At 43.2% G+C, this 21,011-nt stretch overlaps 1 long non-coding RNA gene across 1 annotated transcript in view; it reads left to right on the top strand.

Annotated features, from left to right (window-relative positions):
- LOC106044615 (uncharacterized) overlaps nt 1-21,011 on the top strand; it is a 145,169-nt gene that overhangs the window by 79,161 nt on the left and 44,997 nt on the right. Inside the window, exon 11 of the long non-coding RNA XR_010826377.1 lies at nt 2,568-2,632. This is a non-coding gene — a long non-coding RNA (uncharacterized lncRNA). The remainder of the gene's footprint in view (nt 1-2,567; nt 2,633-21,011) is intronic.

Here is a 21,011-nt window from a genome sequence, read left to right as displayed (position 1 = left end):
TTCTCTCCTTGCAAATGTTTGTTCTGTCAATACAGCCTCTGTATTACTGAATTTTTGTTCAAATCCAAACCAGCATTAATCAGGCTAGACTGAATTACAGCCCCAGTGAAAATTCAGCATCACAGACTTGAGTATGGTCTAATGAAACCTGAAAAACCCCCAAGTGTGTGGTCAGATAGCTGTGCTGTACAGAAGGTGAAATTTTTGTATCTTCCCAACTATTGCTGCTTTTTTTTGTGAGATTAAATCTGATGTAAAGCTACCTGGCAATTCATATGAGTCAAGCCTTTATTTGCTATTAACCATTTGTTCATTAAATAGACAATGGAAAGTTCTCCCCAAGCAAAGCACTGCGACCTCGATTCTTTTTTTTATCCTGTAAGGAAAAGACCTGATCTCTGTCTATCACTTGAAATCCATCCTGCTGGTTAAGTCATGTTGTATCTACTAATACATAATTCCCGTACACCAAGCTCTGAGGCCCAAAGTGTAGGAAATTAGTGAGGGCAAAGGTATAACAGCATTACTTCCTCATATACTCTCATGTACCTTGTAATAATAAACTATATAAAAAGTTAAACCTTACTCCACTGAGCATTGCAGTATGCCTAATAGGTCAGCTAATAGCTGTTTCTTTGCTGCTTAGAAGAGGATGGATCCATCCATGGAATAGTCACCTTCAGAGCATCCATATCTGTAGCAGCAGCATAGGAAGACGGAATCTCTTAAAGAAATGGATATGAAGATTTCTGCATACTATTGGTCAAAAGCAAATTGTCAAGCCCCACATATAAATCAATAGGCTGTCAACATAGATCTTGGCGTGCTGGGAACCAGTTAATAAACGGGCTGCCACATTCTATACCAGCTTCATTTCACAGATAGATTTAAGGTGCAGCCCTAAGTACAGCACACTGCAATATGCCTTGCTGTCAAAGTAAAAACTGGGGAGTGTTGACTTATTCAGCAGTTTCACACAAGGACAGGCTTGACAGGTGGCACCAGAATGTGAGGTCTGTTTCACATTCTTTCATTAATTTTTTTGCAAACTTTAGTGGCTTTTGAAAGGAACCATATTGACAACATTGGAGGCTGCACTCTTCTATTTATCTGTAAATTATAAATGGGAAAGGGTAGCGCAAGCTTACCTGTTTGCTACTTTTCCTGACTGAATAGCATTAGCTCTTCTCTGGTATTTCATGGGAGAAAGAATGTAGTTGTGTGTAATTTACTGGTGAAGGCATGCACAGAGCCATGTAAGGTAAAATGACTGTTTCCAGCCTGCAAGTGTTTCAGTGAGACATGGGTATGTGCTCTGCGTTCACCCTCTCTCCTTGACTGCCCTGCCGGGAGCTAGGTCGTGCCAACATATTTCTCATATAGGAGCCCTTCCACAGGGAAGTGGACTGTGACAGAAAAAGTCATTTCACAACCAGCAGAGAGCAGTGCTCATGACTTTTGGTAACTGAATACCAGCAACATTGCTTCCCTTCAAAAGGGATGAAGAAACAAATGCGGCCTGGCCATCACCTTGCTCCCAAAACAATTGTCAAGATGCTTCAAAAGTATTGCAGTCAGAGGCTTCAGATTTGGTTAAAGGACACTGAGATACTCGTGGTAGTTAAATAATATTGTAGTCACAAAACTGAGTTACAACATGAATGGACATTAGCCTTCGCTGACTGCAGAAATCACAGAAGACTTCTTCTCAGACTATTACAGCCATTACACGTCCAGGGCTCACAGAGGTCAACCGCATCAGTTCAAAAACTCCTGTGGACTTAAAGGGGTTTGGAACCAAGCCTTAACACAGATTAACAAAAATGCAGAGACAGCTTCAAAATGGCCAGTTGACAAGAGCAACACTTGTTCAAATCTCTGATATCTGTTCAAATTATATTCTTTGTTTGGGGGTTTATTAGGGGATTCCGAACTGTTTGCTCTTGCCAATAAAATACAAAAGGAGACTCAAATAATAATATCTATCATCTTCATTAGAACTGCTGATCAACTATATGGTGTCACTTAGTCCTACTTACCTTTTTGTTCTTTTATTTTTCAAGGTATTTGCATTTTATAGTTATTTATTTTGGATGTTTACCAAAACCTGTTGGTTCTTTGCCATTTTTGGCTTTCTTTATTAAACGAGTTTTATGGAACTTGGTACAGTATTAAATGGATGTCTGTCTGGATCAGAAAAGCCACTGTTCAGAGTGCTAATAATTGGCACCTCAACATACATTCCCAGCAGAGGCCAAGGACCAAATAGTTTTAGAGATGGAATGACCATCTGCCTCTTCTTGGTGGTTTCTCATGGTTGACTGAGCAATGTCAGGAAAGCTTGTCTGCTTTGCTGTTTTTGGGGACAAGTCAAGGATTTCTGTACTGCCCATCTGGTACCTGACCCTGGCATTATTTTCCTTTTTATTGTTAAATTAATTTTGTCTTCCTTGCCCATCTTCCCCATGACAAAGCATTTTAATCCTTGCCACTCAGATTTCTTTAAGCAGCACGTTAGACAGTGGAGACAAATGCATGACTTGTTGTCCCCTGTGTTTTGCTTTCAGGTGATGCTAGCGGATGGCCTACTTCCCTGATGTAGTACAGCTTAGGTGTTTGACATATCTAAGATGTGAGTAACCAAGAACTCGGTATCTTCCTTTCCTGTACTGTTCTGATATTAATGCTTTGGCACATAAAAAATGCCAACAGATGCCATCAAGTGTAAAGAGACAGGTGGTGTCAATGCGTCAGAGGAGGGACTTCCTCCAGAAAGATGGCACTTGCTGAGTTATGTGGGCTGCCCATGCAAATCCGTACCCATGTGACATCTATCTCCTTGTGAGACAGTCCTAATGTCCTTGTGAGCAGGCACAATGCCATTCTCAGTCCATGAATAGAAATTTATTCTAGGTGCTTTATAAAAAAACAGATTGTAAATGATAGATTTGTAAGTGATGCTTCATGCTGCGTGTGTGTATCACATAGAAAACAGTATGGCACAGTGGACTGGGAAAAGGTCTGAGAGGTAGGTAACGGCTTAGTTGTTACTTCATCATTGCTGTATGCCTTTGGTAAAGTGGCTGCATCTCCAGGTTATTGTCTGTAAAAAAGTTTTGTGGCCAGACTTCATAAAACCTTCATTGTTTGTATTATGTATTTGTGGAGACACCGTATTGTATCAGAACTGTCAAGACATACCATTTAACTGTCCTCTTGAGATCTCTTTTACTCTTGCTTTCATGCCAGAGGTTTTCTGTAGCTCCTTCTATATCTTCCATTACTCACATGAGAACCAGAGCATAGAGAAATATGTCCTCTTACCTCTTCCACAGTTTGCTTCATATTTCTAGTCATATCTAGTCACTAGAGAAGCTATAAGCCCAGACGTTTGCTTTTTGGCATCAAAATCCTTAGACAGATAATTGACTTAATTCTCTAATATGGGTAGACAGCTTAATGAAACATCTAATCCCCAGACAATAAAAAAAAAAAAGCCTGCTTTTTTGTTCTACCTCACTACTGACCTTTTATATAACTCATCATTATCCCGTTGTTCTGGTTTGTTAGTTCAGGGTTCTGGAATTGTTAGTTCAGGGTTCTGGAATCCAAGGCAGAAGGTATGGTTCTGTCTTTTGTTGTCTTCCTTTTGAGTCCACATGTAGGTGGCCATTCTTTCATTTTAAACCTAGAAGTTATTATCACACGGTTATATTCTGTCATCTAGAGACCTCTTTCAGGATCAGGGCTGTGTTATTACTGCAAGCACAGAAACATCGTCCTCACTTCTGCAGAGCTCACAGTCTAGAATGTATGACACGCAGAGATGGAGTGGGAGAAGGCTAAAACCAAATACCTTTCCTTTCCCCTAAATATTTGCCCTTCTAAAAATACTGTAAAGTGCCCCTGAGCTCACCTGTCCATCAAGTCCTGATTAATTTTCTGACAGGGTATATCAAGGATGCCAGTCCTAGGCCCTGTATGGCAGATACGGCCTGCCAAACTAGTCGTTACAGGCTTTCTGCTTCTTGCTGTCCTCTTTCCTGAAGATGATATCCCATGTCCCCATGTTCAGTTGTAGGGCCAATTGTACAACCTGTACAGCCCACCCTGTCACATGAACGATAAATAAGGATGCACATGATGGGAAAGGGTTTTGATGCACATAACCAAACGTGTTACTTGCCTGCTCCACTTATCTGAAACAGATCTTTTCACAAGGGAGAGGAGTGTTCATGACTTTGATTCCAGATGTATGAGCTTCTAGTAATATGACAGCAAAGGGCTGTGGTTTACTCCCCTTTTGCCAGACATTTTGATACCAACTGGCTAAGTGGCCAGAGTGATTTATTTACATACCCCCATACCTGAGTTCTCAAATACAGGTCTGCGTATTTTATTTGGAAGCCAATCTGTTCACTCACCATCTTTTACTAACCTCACTTAGTCTTTTCTGAGTGTTGGGAGCAAACTCTGTGCTCAGTTTTTACCTTCTTTCTTTACAACTACTTATTGCTTGAAGCTGGAGGGGTTGGGGGTTGCTGGAAATACAATTAATGGCAAAACTTGCCTGCCGTAGCTCTTCAGGGAGATAAAGGGCACTTCTCTCCCCAGAAGGTCTCTATTCCTTTCCCAGTGATGCTGTAATCTGTTGCTAAGGCAGTGGCTATGCTGTAACAGAGTGTTCTCTCTCTCATTGTGTTTACGAGCAGGTGGAGCAGAAATTGCTTGTTTTCCGCACAAATAGCTATAGAACAAATGTACCAAAGGAAATGGGGGGTGGGTGGAGAAGATCCACAACACAATTAACGTGAAAATAAAGGATGTGAGAACATGCCATATTTGAGTAGTAAATATATAAATAAAGTTGATCATTGAGCACCTTCTCAGTGTGAGGCAGTCCAATTCACAGAGCATCAGACTAAACATCGAGAAATCATAATTTTATTCTTAGCTCTTCCACTAGCCTCCGGAATGGTTTTAGCCAAGGTGTTTTCTGGTTCTGTGCCTTGGTTTTTCCATCAGTATAAAGGGTTGCTGATTCTTTGTAAAGACATATGAAAGTTGGTGAAGAAAAATACTGACATCTGGATTTCCCTGTCACAAGAGGTAGGAATGTGGCAAAGCACTAGGATGGGCTATTGCTAAAGATGAGTTCAGAGGGACACTAGGAAAAGAAAAAAACGTATGTGCCAAAGGAAGCATGATTCAGTGTGGAGGCTGTTTGTATTCCTGTTTTGTATAATTTTACAAGGCCAAAGAAGAGGAATCCAAGCCCTCTCAAGTCCATTTACATCACGGCGCTGTATCTGCAGACGCTGTTACCTTGACATTAATGTATAACCATTCACAGTGCTGGCGTTAGCACAGCACGTTTTGCCATGTATCAGACACATTGCACTGCAGAGGAAAACAAAGGCAGATGAAGTGAGAAGTGGGAGTCATGAATCATTTAAAAAGAAATAGCACACACAGAGCCCACTGCAAAAAGCATGACAGCGTCACCATTCAGAGCCCTGCCAGGGAGTGAGAGTGCAGCCACCACAGCTCGGCGCGGGGGGAGAGGCAAGGGATGCGCTTCCTGGGGTTGAGGCAGGCACCTGGTTCACGAGCCATCCAAACAACTTGCAAACAGAGCATCTGTAATGTCAGAAATTTCTGCCCGCACCCATCACGCAGGCTGAGTTTCTACAGGTACACTTGCACATGCACGCACAAACTTGTACCGCGTGCTAGAGCCTCCCGTGCAGTGCTCCCAGTAGGTGGAGAGAATCCTCTTCCGAGAAGGGTTCTTGGCTGCTTTGCATAGTCTCCAGAGGCCTGATTCTTACCTCAGTCTCGTGAGTTTTACACCAGTACGACTTCAGCGAAGCTACTCTTGATTTACACTGTTGAAACTGTTCCTGTAAAAGAGGGGTAAGCTGTTTAATACATGGTGTGCCCCCACTCCTCCACCCGTGAGCCCCGAGGCCCCATTTCAGCTGTGGGCCCAGCACCCAGCCCTTGCTCGAGCTGTGGTGCAGCCGTACCTGCAGACTGCGGCGTACCCTCACGGACCGTGACCTCAACCCGGCTTCCTGGCGGGCGCTGGGACCTGCCCTGTCACTGCGGGCCTGCCTGGCAGTTGCTGGGTTTTGTCAGATCCTGGTTACCGTTTCTGGACCCGATCCTGCCTTGCTGACTTGCGCTCCTGGTTCGAGCTCAGACCTGCCTCAGCACCACCAACTTGCTGGCCCTGGGCCTGCCGTGCGTCCCTGCCTTGTGCTGTGACCAGAGAGCAGCACGCTGCCATTGCTCTCCGGCACTCTTTTTTGCTGATAACACAGGTTTAGCATTCTTCTCTTTGAGGTCCATACTCTGCTCTCTCTTTGTAAGAATTGCTGTTGTCCCATACCACTTTGGTTCTGAACAACTAAGCAAGCTTTTCTCTTGGAAACAGAGTGGTGTGATTCACAGATACACCCGTGGCTGTAGCTGCTTACATAGTCAAAGTGCTCTGGGTTGGATTAAGTAGTGAGTCCTGATACAAATGGGTCACTAAAATCAGTGTGTCTGTGATTCTCGCTTTTGGAAGCTTAGGATATTAAAATCTAATTCTTTTTTTCTGTTCTTGTGATGAGTGTGATGAAGTGATGAATGAGCAAATGAAATTATGAACCTAGCACTGGTTTCGATAGAAATATCCTGGGTCATCAGAGAAAGCAAGTTCAGTGGAGAGAACCCTAACTGAAATTGAAAAAAACATTTTTTAGAGTTTTTTAGAGGCCACGAGCACAATGTGAGTATTCTTGCATCTTGCACCATAAAGTTTTAGTCATTTAATGATTGTAATGAGTGAAAAGGTAAATGAGATAAAAGATCATTGAAAAGAACCTGACTCGAGTCATCACAGAGGATCTTTATCTCACAGACTAGAGTCTAGGCAAACTCTTAGGCTCAGATCTTTCATTCCTAGTACTTAAAACATGTGTATCTTGCTTAAAAGCAATTTACTGTATTTTACTAGCAATGACCATAAGTTTCAGCCAAAAAAGAGATGAATTTTGTAGAGTTTATATACTTAAAGGTGTACTGTCATATAAGATTCCACTCTGAATTCAGAGGTTAAGTGTTGCGTTTTATTTGAAGTGAAAGAAAGAGGCAGGTTTGATTACTAAAATGATCCAGTTTCCTTGACATACTGGAGAAGCAAATAGAAAAAAAATCAAACCACTTTATAAAAAAAAAAACTGCCGAGACAACATTTTTAACACTTACACCAGACAAACTGTTGGATTTCAAATTGGCAAACAGTCTGTTATGACAGTCCTTTGATGGAGCAATTCATAGAAAGAAAACTATCCGGAAAACTCCGCTCTAAGCAAGTGGTGCTTCTACTCAAGAAGATGATGCCACTCAAATCTAGATCAAAAAAGAGTCATAGAAATAAAAGACTTGATTCTCCAACGGAGGTTGTGTGGGTAGAACCAGTCGCAGGGTTGAAACAGAGGCAGGAGCAGACTTCCTGGCTGTGAGGGTGCAAAGCAGCACCGAATGGTGCTGTGTGTGCAATGCTCTACACTTTTGTTGGCTCCTGGCTGATGTGTTTCAGCACGATGCCACTTCCAGTTTTGACAACAACGGTGGGAATACTGTAGTTTTCAGCAGCCTTTTTTTCTACCAGAATGCTCCATTCTGCATTCTAGAACCCAGAGGGCTTACTTAGGTAGTCCCGAATATTGCTTATGGTAACCCAAAGTAATCAGCATCACACAGAACTGCTGAGGGCTTCTGCTCCTTCTCGGTGCTGCTTCTGTGTGTGCCCACTTGTGGCAGCCTGTGGCGTCATTCCTGCACCTGTGTGCCATGGGCTGGGTGGTGCAAGACTTAAGGGAGGGATCCTGCCACCTATTTCTTTCAAGCTTTTCCCTTTTCTTAAATACCTTCAAGTATTTGGGGATTTTTTTTCCCTCTCTTTTTTTTTTCTTTTTTCTTTTTTTTAAGTTCAGTATTGCCAATCTTATCCTAATAAAGGCACAAGCCTGTACTTCAAAATCATGAGTGGCATAATCATGACTTTAAAAATAGAACACTTTTTAATAAAGGCTGAGGTATTCAGATGACATTCAAGCAGCTGCATCTTCAAGAGAAATAGCACATATTATGGTATTGCTAATAAAATTTTAAGTACTGGCAACACAGTACTTCATGTAATCACAGTCTTCAGAATTTGTATTCGCTACTTGAATTACTCGGAGCTGACACATCACATTGCACGCAAGTACATCAAACACAAACTCCAGTTTGTGACCTGGTGGTCACCCGGTGATTATGGCGCTCGCTCCAGTGTCAGGCTCCAGTTGTGCACAGCTGGCTTCTCTCTGTGGCACAGGCTGGCTGGGTTACCTGGGACTGTAGACCAGAACTAGGAGGCACATCTTGATTCTTCACTTAGCTCCGGGTTACGGCCAGAGTGTGCCGTATGTCCCACTGCACTGCTTGCTAGGGCATGAGAAACTTCCCCCAACTGCACAGAATGAAACAGGTTCAGATACCGTGCTTCACAGCCCAGCTTTAAAACGGGAGTAGTAGCACTGCCTGATATCACAGAAATATTCAGAAAATTAAAGATTTTGAAGCACTTTGAGATCTAATCAGAAGTACTATAAAGTGTTGTTAATTATGGTTAATTTGTTCGTTGACTGGCTGAACGTAATTTTTAGCGTGAGGTTCTCTGATACAATGATAATGAGAACTAAATAGGTATCTTAATGTGATTTTCTGTGATGTCAATATGAAATTCTCTTGCCATGTATTTCCAGTAAAGTATGCATAAAATTAGCGATTACTGCAAAGAATATTCAACGAGAAATATTGGAACAAAAGCTTTAACTAATGCTTATAATCATAGTATTTCTTAATGAGTGACAGGTGCTGCTGTTTACGTGCCGTTCTCGCAAGCCCTCCTTTTCATTCAAGTAGGTTCGATTCACAAAAACGTGCACTGTTCGTGTAATCAAACAAGTGGCTTAAGAAAAAAAGAACTTTCCAAATTCCTGTTGGGCTCTACTTTTCTCTTTAAAGTTTTTTTTTGTTGCGGAATAGCAGCAAGACTTCTTAAAGTTTCAATCACTTAAATGGATGTTCCACCTCCAGCTGAATGAATAATTCAGTTCCCAGTCACTGTCTGACTTTGATAGGAAGAAGAAGGGAGGGTCCCTGAGGGTCTGATTGTGTGAGCAGAGGGGGAGGGGAAGGCTAATTAATTACACATTTACAGTGGGGAATACTTAAAAAAAATCCACTTAAGTACTGTTTTTTGTTACATATTGCTGATCACAGCTGAGAGCACAGTACCAAGGCAACCATAGGCTTGAAAACTTAACTCTTGGAGGGCTGTTAACAGGAGATTGAAATTTTAAAAAAACAAAACAAAACAGGGTTATGTTTCGTTAGATAAATGCTTCACCTAAAGAATGATTCACTGCCTTCTGGTGTCAGATTCATTACTGATGCAACTGCAATGTGAATTTATTTCATTCTCCATGTTATTTTCAAAGATTTTCCTTCTGAAAGCAGTGCTGAGCTGGCTGCATCTCCTGGAGCGTTAAGGCAACATGGTAGTATTACCATTGACACCAGGGATGCAAATTATTTTTCTTTTGGCACTAGAAAGATTTGTGCTGCCAAGAGAACTATCTCTAGATTAAGCTTTTTTTAAATACTGTAAACTATTTTGGTAGCGGCAAATTACTGTTGCTTGGTGGTATGTGATCTCTGACTATTTTTAATGCCCGTGTGACAGAGCTGCAGCATGCTCTCCAGCGTACATGTACAGTCGTTTTCTGAAGGAAACAAGGCCCCTCTTATAGCTAGACCATTTCCATTCTCTGCACTGCACACAGGAACTGCAGTTGTAATTGATTTTCTCAAATAGCTCTGGAATTATCTCTAATAAAAAACTACCAATTCACCAACAATTTTTAATGACTGCTTTTGTTTCATATTCCCATGTGGGCTTATAATTCTTTGTCATGTTCTTCTCTAAAAATTGAACAATAAAGCAATGTGCTTTCAAAAAAAACTGCTTTATTTCATTCCAGAGGAGGTCGTGACATAGTACGTGTTTCAGAAGATGGTGATCATTGAATTTTGTGCATTTTGAAGCATTCCTATCTCCAGCAGGCTAAAACAGTTGGAAATCTACTGCCATAGGTCTGCTTCCTTTACACCACCCGTTGCCATGAGTATCTGGACAGAGATAGTTCAATGAAGTGCTGCCAGCTAACAAGGATGTGGGCTGCTATTCTTGATCCCTGTTAGTTTACTGTGGAATTGTTTCCCTTCATAGTAAATGACAGAAGTTTGAAGTTTTGAAATGGTGAAACTTACCCCTACTGTCGGCTCTCTGCCAATACGGAGAGCTGGTGGTGCTCTGATCCTTCTGCATTCCGTCTCCCAGAGTCTGGTTAGAACTTTGTAAAATATGGCAGAATACTTTGAGTGAAAAGTTCACGTTTTGATTCGGATCGTCCAGCTCAACTGCATGATATTTAATGTAAGCATCAGGGGGGAGGGAAAGGCTGGGCCTTTAAGCCTTGTAGGAAGAAATTCACCTTAAACATGTCAGTTGCTAACCTCTTCTGTCCCCTTGGAATTTCTTTGTCATCTTTGTAGCACATCACAGTCCTGCTTTACCCTTCTTCTTGGAAGAAGACTCCTCTTCAGGCAGAGGAATCCTATGTTATTTAGTTACACTGGAAGGAAAACAAGCCCATTAGAGTCAACAAAGTTTAATAAACAATATTCTAAAACAAAGAAAAGCCCCACTTTCTCCAGCAAAAGATTCCTTGGAAATTATAATTCTTCTGGAAGGGGTAGTGCTATGGGACCTTTTCAATTTAGCTTCAGTTCTGGGATCATGAAAGACAGTAATATCGGCACAACGACTAAACTTGCTTACCGGCTCTAGCAACAGGCAGCAGAATATTGTGCTTTAGTAGTAGTTGCTTCTGGAAAGAAGTGGCATCTTGCTTGCTGATAGCTGTTTCATAAAGGGACCAGCTCTGTTTGTTGACCGTTACCCAGTAGCTTCCAGATTTGCCATTCTGAATGACGTTCTTCTATATCCACAGAAAATGGTTATTTTAAACCAAGAAAACTATTTCCAAAGGTTTCTCAGCCTCTCTTTTTGAAGCATTTCAGGACTAACCTACCTGTTAATTTTTGTGTCAGAGGAAACCCATCAGAGGTGTTGCAGCTGTGCTGGAGGGCCATTCAAATCAACCTACTTTTGTGTTGGATTTAACATTACGCTGACCTCAATACTGGAGTTTAATGGCTAACTTTTGGAAAGTGATATGGTCTTACCAGACTGGGCATTCCTTTGCATCCTTTCTCAAGAGTACAAAGATGTCGGAATTTCGCATGGTTCTTCACTTTATTGTCCATTATTTTTAATCCTCATTTATCAGTTGCTTAATAATGCCGACGATACTGGTGAAAGAAACATTTTCCTTTGGTATTACTCAACACAAATGTATAAAACCTGTTTCTGTCTTCTGCCTTTGACTTTTTATGGAACACTGAAGAAAATTCTGCTGCCCTCTGACTTCGTTTCCCATATGTAAAGTAGAGTCAACAGAATTCATTCAATACAGTTGCATTACTTTTAATTATCGGATGTAATAGGATACTTCTCTGCTGAAGTACAAAGTAATCGAAGTTGGGGATAATTATTAACTGGAGAACCAAATCTATGGATTCAGTTACAGGGTGGGGGGGTCTCTCTTGTTTCTCACGTGCAGGCTTTGCGCATGTCAATAAGCTTCGAAAGCAGGGGAGAAAGTCGCTGCTTGCTTGAGGCACAGGGCTGGGACTGAGGAGATGTGGACCCCACTCCCAATTCTGTCACAGACTCTGTCTGTGACCTTGGGCAAATCTTGGTGAGTAATGATCCTTCTGGTTGCTTTGAGTGAGAACAGTGCATTTTTTAGTACGTGTACAGTATCAGGCACAATAGGTAGGAGTATCAATTGAGGCTTTAGGAGATGCTGTATCATAAAAGTTTATAACAATGTTCTGAGTAATTTGGGTCTGGATTAAAATACAGCTGGCAGGAGAGATGGGCAATTACCTACTCTTTAATATAGATAGGGGATGTATTCTTCCTCCCAGCTATTATTGTCAATACCTATTATTTCAGAACTACTGGACATGATCATGCCTCGCTGTGGCGCAGCTTCCACAATGAGGTCACCTGCAGCTTGGAAGTACAGCTGTTTCCCTTGCCTTCATTTTTAATTCATAGGATTGTTGTGTTGTGTATTTTTTTTATCTGCTGTTTATTCTGCAAGCCCCTTTTGGGCACATTGATGCCTCCAGCAAGCTTTGTATGCCAGGGAATTATGGGTCCAGAGATTCTGCAAATCTGCATCCCAGCCAAAGCCTTTGAAAGCTGCTTCTTTTGAATGCCATGCATTTGGCTCGCACCCCTCCTTCTCCCTCCCTCTCTCTTTCTCTTCTTCCCTTTCCCCTCTCTTCCCTCCCTTCTCTATTCCCTCCTCCCTCCCTCCCTTTCTTATTTTCCTTTTCCTTCCTCCTCTCTTCCCCCTTCCCCTGTTACCTTCCCTCTCTCTCCTTCCCTCTTCCCCCTTCTTTTTCCTCCCCTTCCGCACTGTCTCCCCCCATTCCCTCTCCCTTTCCCTTTCTTCTTCCCTCTTTCTCACCCAGTGATCCCCTTCAGTAACGATGGGAAACTCTCTGCACTGCGTGATGAACTTGGCTGGAGGAGTAAAAGGGTGCTTTTGGCTTTAGAAAAGATGAGCTGGAAGCCTTTCTGCATAGTGATTAAGACTACTCATTGCAGTCTGTAGACTAATGTCTGTAAGATTGCGTGTACTCTATAAATTCCCACCTGAGCACCCCCAATATGTCACACAGCCTGAGAAGGTGTTCTGACATCCAGCTCCTCCATCCCAACCCCGCGATGCCTCCTCGCTGCTCCATCACGGGCTTTGCATCCTTTCCCTTCTAGTTCTTTTTTCCCGACTCTCTATTTTATTTTTAAATATTAAAGCTCTCTGGGTTTCCCTAGTAAATCAGTGTGTGTGAAGTGCTGGTTCCTTGTAGCTGGAGGCTGTTTTCCCCCTCTGATGGACTGTAAGCATTTTTTTCTAAAACCGTCTCTTCTTTCCATCACTCCTCCTGTCGTGTCCCCCCGCCCCCCCGCCCAAGCCTCAGCAAGCTCAGCTGCACATAATGACATCCAATCTGTTCAGGAAAAGAAAAAAACAGGAGGGGGAGAATATTTCCCTTTGATTTATACAGAAGCTGAGTTGGCAGAGAGCTCAGCTCAGGGGTGGGTGGAAGGGGAACCAGAAAGCAAATTTGTGATGCACGGGCATACTCTCCCCTGGGGTGGTGCCAGTCAGCACAGCAGCCAAGGCCGACGGAGAAGCTTTGCAGGTTTCGTGTGTGCGCCCAAGGCATCCTCCTTCCCAGCGCATTACTATCGCCATGCAAACACACACCCACAGTCTGGGGTTAATTTAATTTTAAAATGACATTAGAGATAACACAGGCCGGCTCATTAGCACTCGGCAAAACACGTGGATCCCTGTGTAAAGACAGCGAGATTTAGACTAAGGAAGAGGGGAGAGGTCAGCAACCAAGTGCTTTTCTCATTCCAGCATTCAGTCTTCGAGCCGGCATTCTCGAATGAGAAGGACATGACTCAGTCAGGAGTTAAAGGATTAGAAAAAAAAAGGAAGAAGAGTCTTGTGCTGTAATTGAGGCATTGGAGTGGGGTATTCTGGCAGAAATCATGATGTCAGGTCAATGAAGTCCTGTCGGTTTGTGTAATGTCTTAGCATTCTGTACCCACATTTTTCATTCATATAAGACAACCCACGAAAAGAAATCAAAAAGGGCCCTTGTTTTATATTTGATTGTTTGGGCACTGATTATGGGTGGAAAGGAGTGCAAGAGGTAGATGTAGGACGTGTGAACTGGCTCCTTCAAATGCTAACCAAGTGCTGCAGTTGGACTCAATAATCTTCGTAGGTCCCTTCCAACTGAGCTATTCTAATTCTAATTCTGATTCTAATATCCTGTCTCCAGCATGAGCTAGCACACAATTGTTCTGAAATACTTCAGCTCTGCTCTGTCATATCCTTATTATTCCAGTTTTAAATCTGCACTAGCCTTACACACAGAACTTTATTAATGCACAGAGCTTTTGACCTGTAACAGGCAACACCCACAGTTGTACACAGATGCTGCTATGCTTGCTTCACAGATCTAACCATCTGCTTTTCCAGTATTTGTGCCTTTCCTGGCCTTCCCACTGACCTCAGTCTTGTTGTCCAGCTGGCTTCAGGGGCAGCCTAGCCAGCAGCCCAGGCTGGAGCATTTTCTGCTTTCCTAGGCCTTAGACCTGTTTTGATCGACACCTGTTAGTTACGCTGAGGTGTGGTGATTTCCCTTCCAGACCCTATTATTATATGACAATGAACTACTAGAACCAAACCACAGAACTCAGGGTTGCCTCCAAAAAAAATTGCTTTGGTACTTTAGACCACTGGATCTACTGGTAGCTGTGCACCATTCCCTTACAATACTGGGTGTACCTCATGGACAGAACGCACAAAAAATTACCAAACCCAGCCTTAATTTGCCATGCATAACTGTTGTGAAATCAATACTGGCTTGTTGTTCAAAGTCTTGCAGCAAGGCAGGATGTGTGGCAGAAGGCAAAGTGCTGCTGACCCCTGTGAATGAGAGTGGGTGCCTGTTTTAAGGGGAAGTCTCCATCGATTCGGATTGTTTGAACGCATTCCAGCTACAATGGTGATGCAGCCTCGTCTGAGGGCCATGGGGAGTGATAAACACTGGCAAGCAAACTTGATGTCGACAGCAGAATCCAGATTGCAATAGAAATTAAGTGTGTGTGTCTGTTGTTATTAGAGATTTAACCAGATGACCTGACAATAATTAATGGAGAGCTAAATTGAGAAGTTCTGTCTCCCGTTGGAGATCCAGCCCTGAAACCGAGCTTTTCCAAGTGCAGATACACTGCTTACTCTACACAAGAGAGCGTTTGCATTCCTTGCATTTAATACCTAACCTGATGTGAGAACCTGGTGGGATGTGACTTCACGTCTGCCCAGAGATGGTCTCCAGGGAGAGAGTTCCAGGAAGCAATATGCGGTGCAAGGTCAGTTGTGACTAACTGCAAAGAGGTAACGCCAGAAGTCTCATTGGCTGGGCTTTCCTTGGCTCAGACCCATCTGCAGACACAAAGCCAAGCAAAAGCCAGGGCTGTCAGCATGAGACAGGCTCATCTGTCCGTAGTCACTGTCAAATCTCCAGGTTAAAAGACTTTGTGCTGGACTGATCGGCACTGGCTGCTCTGGCAGAGGAACACAGTTCCTCTTGCATGCATAATCCTGATGTTTGTTTTCTGAGTGCCTCTGCTCCAAAGGACCCAGAAGATTCCACCACATTTCAATAATTAAATTCAGAACCTCTGGAAAGATGGGTGAGCATTCTTCTTGTTCTCTAGATAGGTCACCAAAGCACACAACATGACGGTTTTCCTGGGACATAAAAGACACAGTAGGTAGAATAGATGCTTGCTTTCTTTCTCTGATGATGTTCAGAAACGTGTTCAATTCATCCTGATTTTAATGGCGTTTGAGGAGCTGTGGGACAGCATCCAAGGTCTTGGTGACCAGGCAGGTAAACGCAGTCAAGCAGATGTTGCGTACTTTGTTCTGGACAGTCCTGGGCATTAAATTGTATTTTATTGCAAGGTAGGACAGGGATCACACAGGACAGACATGAATCCATAAAATGATATAGAATAATTCAGTAACCCCATTTTATAGGTTTCATTTAATTGCTAATAATATTAGAATCGTAACTGAGGATTCAAAAAAAGTCAGAGCTGCTGTGCTGCTAAGTGCTACACATGCAGAGAAAGGCGGTCCCAGCCCCAACAAATCTGCAGTCTAACTAAAAGTGCAGTGTGAGATGGGGTAGGAAGAGACACACATGTTTAGAGCGCTGCCCCCAGGAATGGCACCAGACTTCGCTGGGTCTCTGGCCTGGACCACATGGCTTCTCAGCTCCCTTTAAAACTCTCCTTTGGGTTTCTGTCTGTTCCCTAGCACAGTCTTGTTGGTTCAGGATGGCTGAGGAATGGACGTGGCCATAAGCCTGGCTTGCCCTTGGGAGAGGAGCGGCCCGCAAGCTGACTACTTAGTCACAGTTGTTCAGTCTCTGAATACCTCCGTTCCCATTGATGCCACGGTGGGCTGGCACCTGTCCTGGGGACACTGTATTTGTCTCTGCACTGTCCTGTGGGGACTCAGGCCAATCACGGCCAGATGGCCCGTGGCCAGAATTGGTGGAGAACTGAATCACTAAGGCAATGCCCTTCCGTTTTACTCCTCACAACAGGTTAGCAGTCTCAGCACCCATCGGGATGATAATTGAAATCCCAGCCCTGAACTCTCCCCTCTACCCTCTCACAGCCTCTTCCCCTGAACAAGATTTCAGACTCCAGCTATCCCCTTCAGTTACAGGGTGAGAAGAAATTATTTTCCAGTTTTCCGTGTAGATTTGAGTGTGTGCATCTATAAATAAACAGATTAATATTCTGGTAACCGAATTGTTACCCTCCTCTTCTCTGCCTCAGGAGCATCTTGTTCCCATCTCCCTCCAGCAGAATAGCAAGCCAAAATGAAATGTCTGATTCTTGGTAAGTACTGTCAGCACAGCAGCTGGGAGAAGAATATCTGAGGGAAATGCACAAGTGCACTGGCATTTATTTATTTCCTGGGGATATTTATATAGGACAGACCTCAGAGCACAAGTGCACTCGATGCTTCTGTGAACTAAGGAAGGGAAATGAGACTGTAGGACAGGCTGCACTCTGCGGTCCTTGCTCCAAGAGCCCCCCCTGAACGGCCAGAGAAGTGGAGGGTAACAATTCAGCCCTGTTCAAAACTGCTACTGGCTCTGTTCATAGCCTAAGTAAGTCATCTATACAGGCTTCAGCCTACCCCAGATGTGTTTTATATGACTTAATTAGCAATGGAAAACCCCTAGAGAAGGTTTAGAGAAGTCTGTGAAGAAGTCCTTGTTTCCTTGTGCCTTTCACAGACTGTGTGTTATCAACATCAAATCCAATTCTGATAGATGCTCTGTAATTGGTTTTATTGCAGAGAGCTACTTACACTTCCTAGGACCCTGCATTTTTGGCTCACTTGCTTATATCTGGACTTCATTTTCTTATGCTTGTACAGTGTTTCAGTTGTTGGAATTAAACCAGAACCAGGCAATTAATGTCACTTAATATTTGCATGATCTAGGAAATAGATCTTAATCTGAACCGGCTTTTCTTTTATTCTGCAAAGTGAGTTTACAGCTGATGAAATTTCACACAACATCAGCAGTCCACATAGTCTGCTGCCCTGATATAGTTGTTCTGGGGGTTGCAAGTCTGTCTGATGAATATGCAGCATGCTGGGATCACTCAGCTGTCTGCGCCATCCTCCCGTTCCCCTGTTCGGATTATCAGAATTTGCCAGTGCTTATCCAGGATTAAATGTTAAAAGTTTAATATTGTTTAGCTGGTTATATAGCAGAGGTGCCTGCTAGGACACCTGGCTTTTGGTGGAACCTTGGGGAAGTCACAGCACCTTGGTACCTCCGCGTCTCTCTCTGCAGGATGCACAGCAACCTCTCGGGGAACCTTATTTACAGTGCGCTTCCCTCCACCAGGAGAACTCCCTGCAAAATGGTAGTGTCACCATTTGGGAAAAGTATAGTTCTTTACTGAGAGAAATTCATCATGATTTCTCTGGGGAGTTTGTCAGAGCTAACAGTGCAGAAAGCCTAAATCAGGTTTGAAGTGGAAGTTACTTGAAGTTTTCCCAGCTCATTCCCCCCCCCAAACACCTAAACATCTCTGTGCTCCCATTTCCTACAAACTTTCCAGTTTCTCTTTCCACTTAAGCCAATTTTCCATGGTCTTAACAGTAGAGGTCCAATGTTCAGAACCGGGTGCATGTCAGAGAGCAGCATGTCAGACAGCAGCATGGATCCCACTATTTAATAGCAAATCCTTTTTCTGGGCACATGCCTGGCCCTGCACGCCTGGGGCTAAGGACAATGGCTACTGAGCAACGTTTCTACAGAAAGCGAGCACCTGTGTCTGCCATCTCGTCTGACTCTGCTTCACACAGAACCCAAGCCTAATCGTACAGAGACCTCCTGACGACAGCTGCCTGAGACACTGAGTGCAGTTATTGCCTCTGTGTGTGCACCTGGGCCCATGAACTCAGCATCTGTGTGCAGTGGGAGAACAGGGAAAGGGAGGAAGAGGCAAGGCTGGGTTAGTGGTCATGCAAGGGGTTTGCTTCCCAACACGCTGCCTTCAACAAAATGGCATGCTGAGTAATTACCAGCCCCCTTCCACAGCTAGCACCACCAGACAAGGGGGATCTTTGTGCCTCTTCAGAGGGTGAAGGCTACAGGAGAAATTAGGAAACACAGAGATGAGAGCAATTTGGCATCCTTCCACCACACACACTGTTTTATTAATAGAAGCTGCACATGGTTTTGAGCCATGGAGCCAGCCAAACCCTGCAGCAGCAGCAACAAGCTGGGTCTGCCTCCCTAACTGCTGCCATGCAGGAACATGCTGCTGGGGCACGAGGCAAGCTGATTCCCTTCTATGACGATGCCATGGAAGTGGAAGAGGAACAACAGGGATGAAGTTGTTCCAAGCAGGACTTTATTTATCAAGAACTGGTCTTAGGGTAGCTACTTCCTAAAGCTGCACTGACTTCAGTGGAGTTCTAGACAGATGATTAGTTCCTGCATTTATTTGCATAGTTGTAGTTGAGTAAGCCATTATTTGTGCCATTGAAATACATATATTTCTTGTGAATTTGAAGCTCCAGAACCAAATATATTAACCAATTGTGAAAAGCTTCCAGTATGTGAAATTGGACTTCTCAAACTTCTTAAAGCAAGCACATTCTCCCTGGTGGCATTAGAGCACAGAGTGCTGGACTCTGATAACCTTGTTCTGCAATTTCTTCGGTACGTGCTCTCAAGCAAGTAACACACCCTGTCCGTTTCAGGGGCTTTCATGATTCTCACCATTACGGCCCCTGTAGTCACAATCTATAATGTATTTACCTAATCCTTGTCCTGGTAATGTAGGAGAGTATTGTTCTTTCAGCATGCTAGATAGGAATCTGACACCCAGGAAAGCTAAATCAGTTGGCAGAGCTCACATGGAAAATCTGTGTTGACAAAGGAGAGTGAACACAGTTCTCCCAGCTGCTGCATTAGTGTTGTAATCATTGCACCCGCTTTCGCTGTGCTTTGCTAAGCAGCTCTCACACTTCAGCAGCAGAGATGCCAGGATCCGAATTTTAAAAATATTGTTTTGGACATTTTATGTGGTTTTTTTTTTTTGAATGCTTCAGTTTGCCCATAGCATATTCTCCATAGATAATCATTTACAGAAAAAATGACATATATTCATATGGCTGATTATTTGTTTTGGTTAAGTCAGCTTCTTTTTCACAAATAAGTTTCATTTATACCAGAGATTTTTATTTTTTTTCCCAATAGGCTTTTTACTTCTACCTCTAGATAGGTATTCATGCAGCCAGTTAACTGTTACAGTGAAGCAAGCTCATCTTCCTTCGTTTGTCTTTTTTCTTAATTGCTTTTTAGAAAAAGGTGTAATATGTAGGACTGTTACTAGTATCCCTATCTAATTTAGATTAATTCTGTACAATTTATGCATGCAGACACATTCAAAGGAGAAAAAGACACAGCCCCCTTATTTGGTAAGGTTTTTATCTTATTGATTACTGGGAAAAAAAACAGGGCATCCCAATGTTATTACATTGCTTAGTATTCCTTTTCCTGTTTAGGAGCTGGAACATGGAAACAGCACTCCACATCCTACTTGTTTTTTCTTCACAGCTGATGTGCACCGAATTGTTTCTCTAATTGACATAATCTCTATTCTGTTCTCATTAGATTATTCCCCACCTACAAATATTCTTCATAGGTCTTCATCCATGAAATGACCTGCTATAATGCGAGCCGTCCCAGTGAGCCCACTGGAACCGGTACTTACATGAGTAAGCCTTACAGCAATTGATCCCAAGCTATTTAGACTTTAGTCACTCAGTTACTTTCTAGTCCTACAGGGAGGCAGGATGACTGTATGCAACAGAGCTAGCTAGGAACATTTGATTCACCATCACAGATTCTTCTGCCCATCTCTGCCTATTTGATTTAAAAATATATACATGCCAAGGGGCTTGATACGTCTCTTGTGCCCCATTTAGCATCTGCCGAGCATCCCAGAGCAGCTTGCAGTGTAACACAAGTCACTGGAGGATAGATTTGATAGAGGGAAAAAACAAAGCAATTGATACCCTCAGGCTCCAGAAGTCTTCAGACTGATTCTTGCTGACTACAGGCAACAAAGCAATTTATGGCAAGATGGTTGAAAGTTCCTTTTATTTCAAAGCTGCTAAACCTTTCCTGGCACATACAGTCACTTTTTGTAAGGCAACCCCAGTGAGCTTGCCGGGTTCCCAAGGTCTCAGCCCCAGGAAGCTTTTAACGGCAGTCAAAAGAGACATTAAGCACTGGGGAGGAATCAGGGAGACATAAAACAGAAATTAGGGTTTAACACAGGGCTGTGAGGAGCTTAGTAAAGAAGAGGCATTTTTTTCGTGCGTATTTCTTTTCTGTGGCACTTGTGTTTTGTCAGACCTTCGGTATAGCTCTGTCCCTGGAAGTGGCCTGCCATGTCCAAGGACTGGAGTGCGCCCTGCAGATGGAAGCTGGGCTGTTGGGAAGCGGGTGTTTGGAAAGTGGTAGCCAGATTATTTTATTTTAAGGCTCTATTGCAGCAAGAGGCAGGAAAACAGACAGGGGGAGAGGAGTGAGTGGTTCACTGGCACCGATTGTCTACCACAGCAGGT

Source organism: Anser cygnoides, chromosome 23 (genome assembly GCF_040182565.1).
Source record: "Anser cygnoides isolate HZ-2024a breed goose chromosome 23, Taihu_goose_T2T_genome, whole genome shotgun sequence".
NCBI classification, from domain to species: domain Eukaryota; kingdom Metazoa; phylum Chordata; class Aves; order Anseriformes; family Anatidae; genus Anser; species Anser cygnoides.
This window is presented reverse-complemented; position numbering and strand designations above follow the sequence as displayed.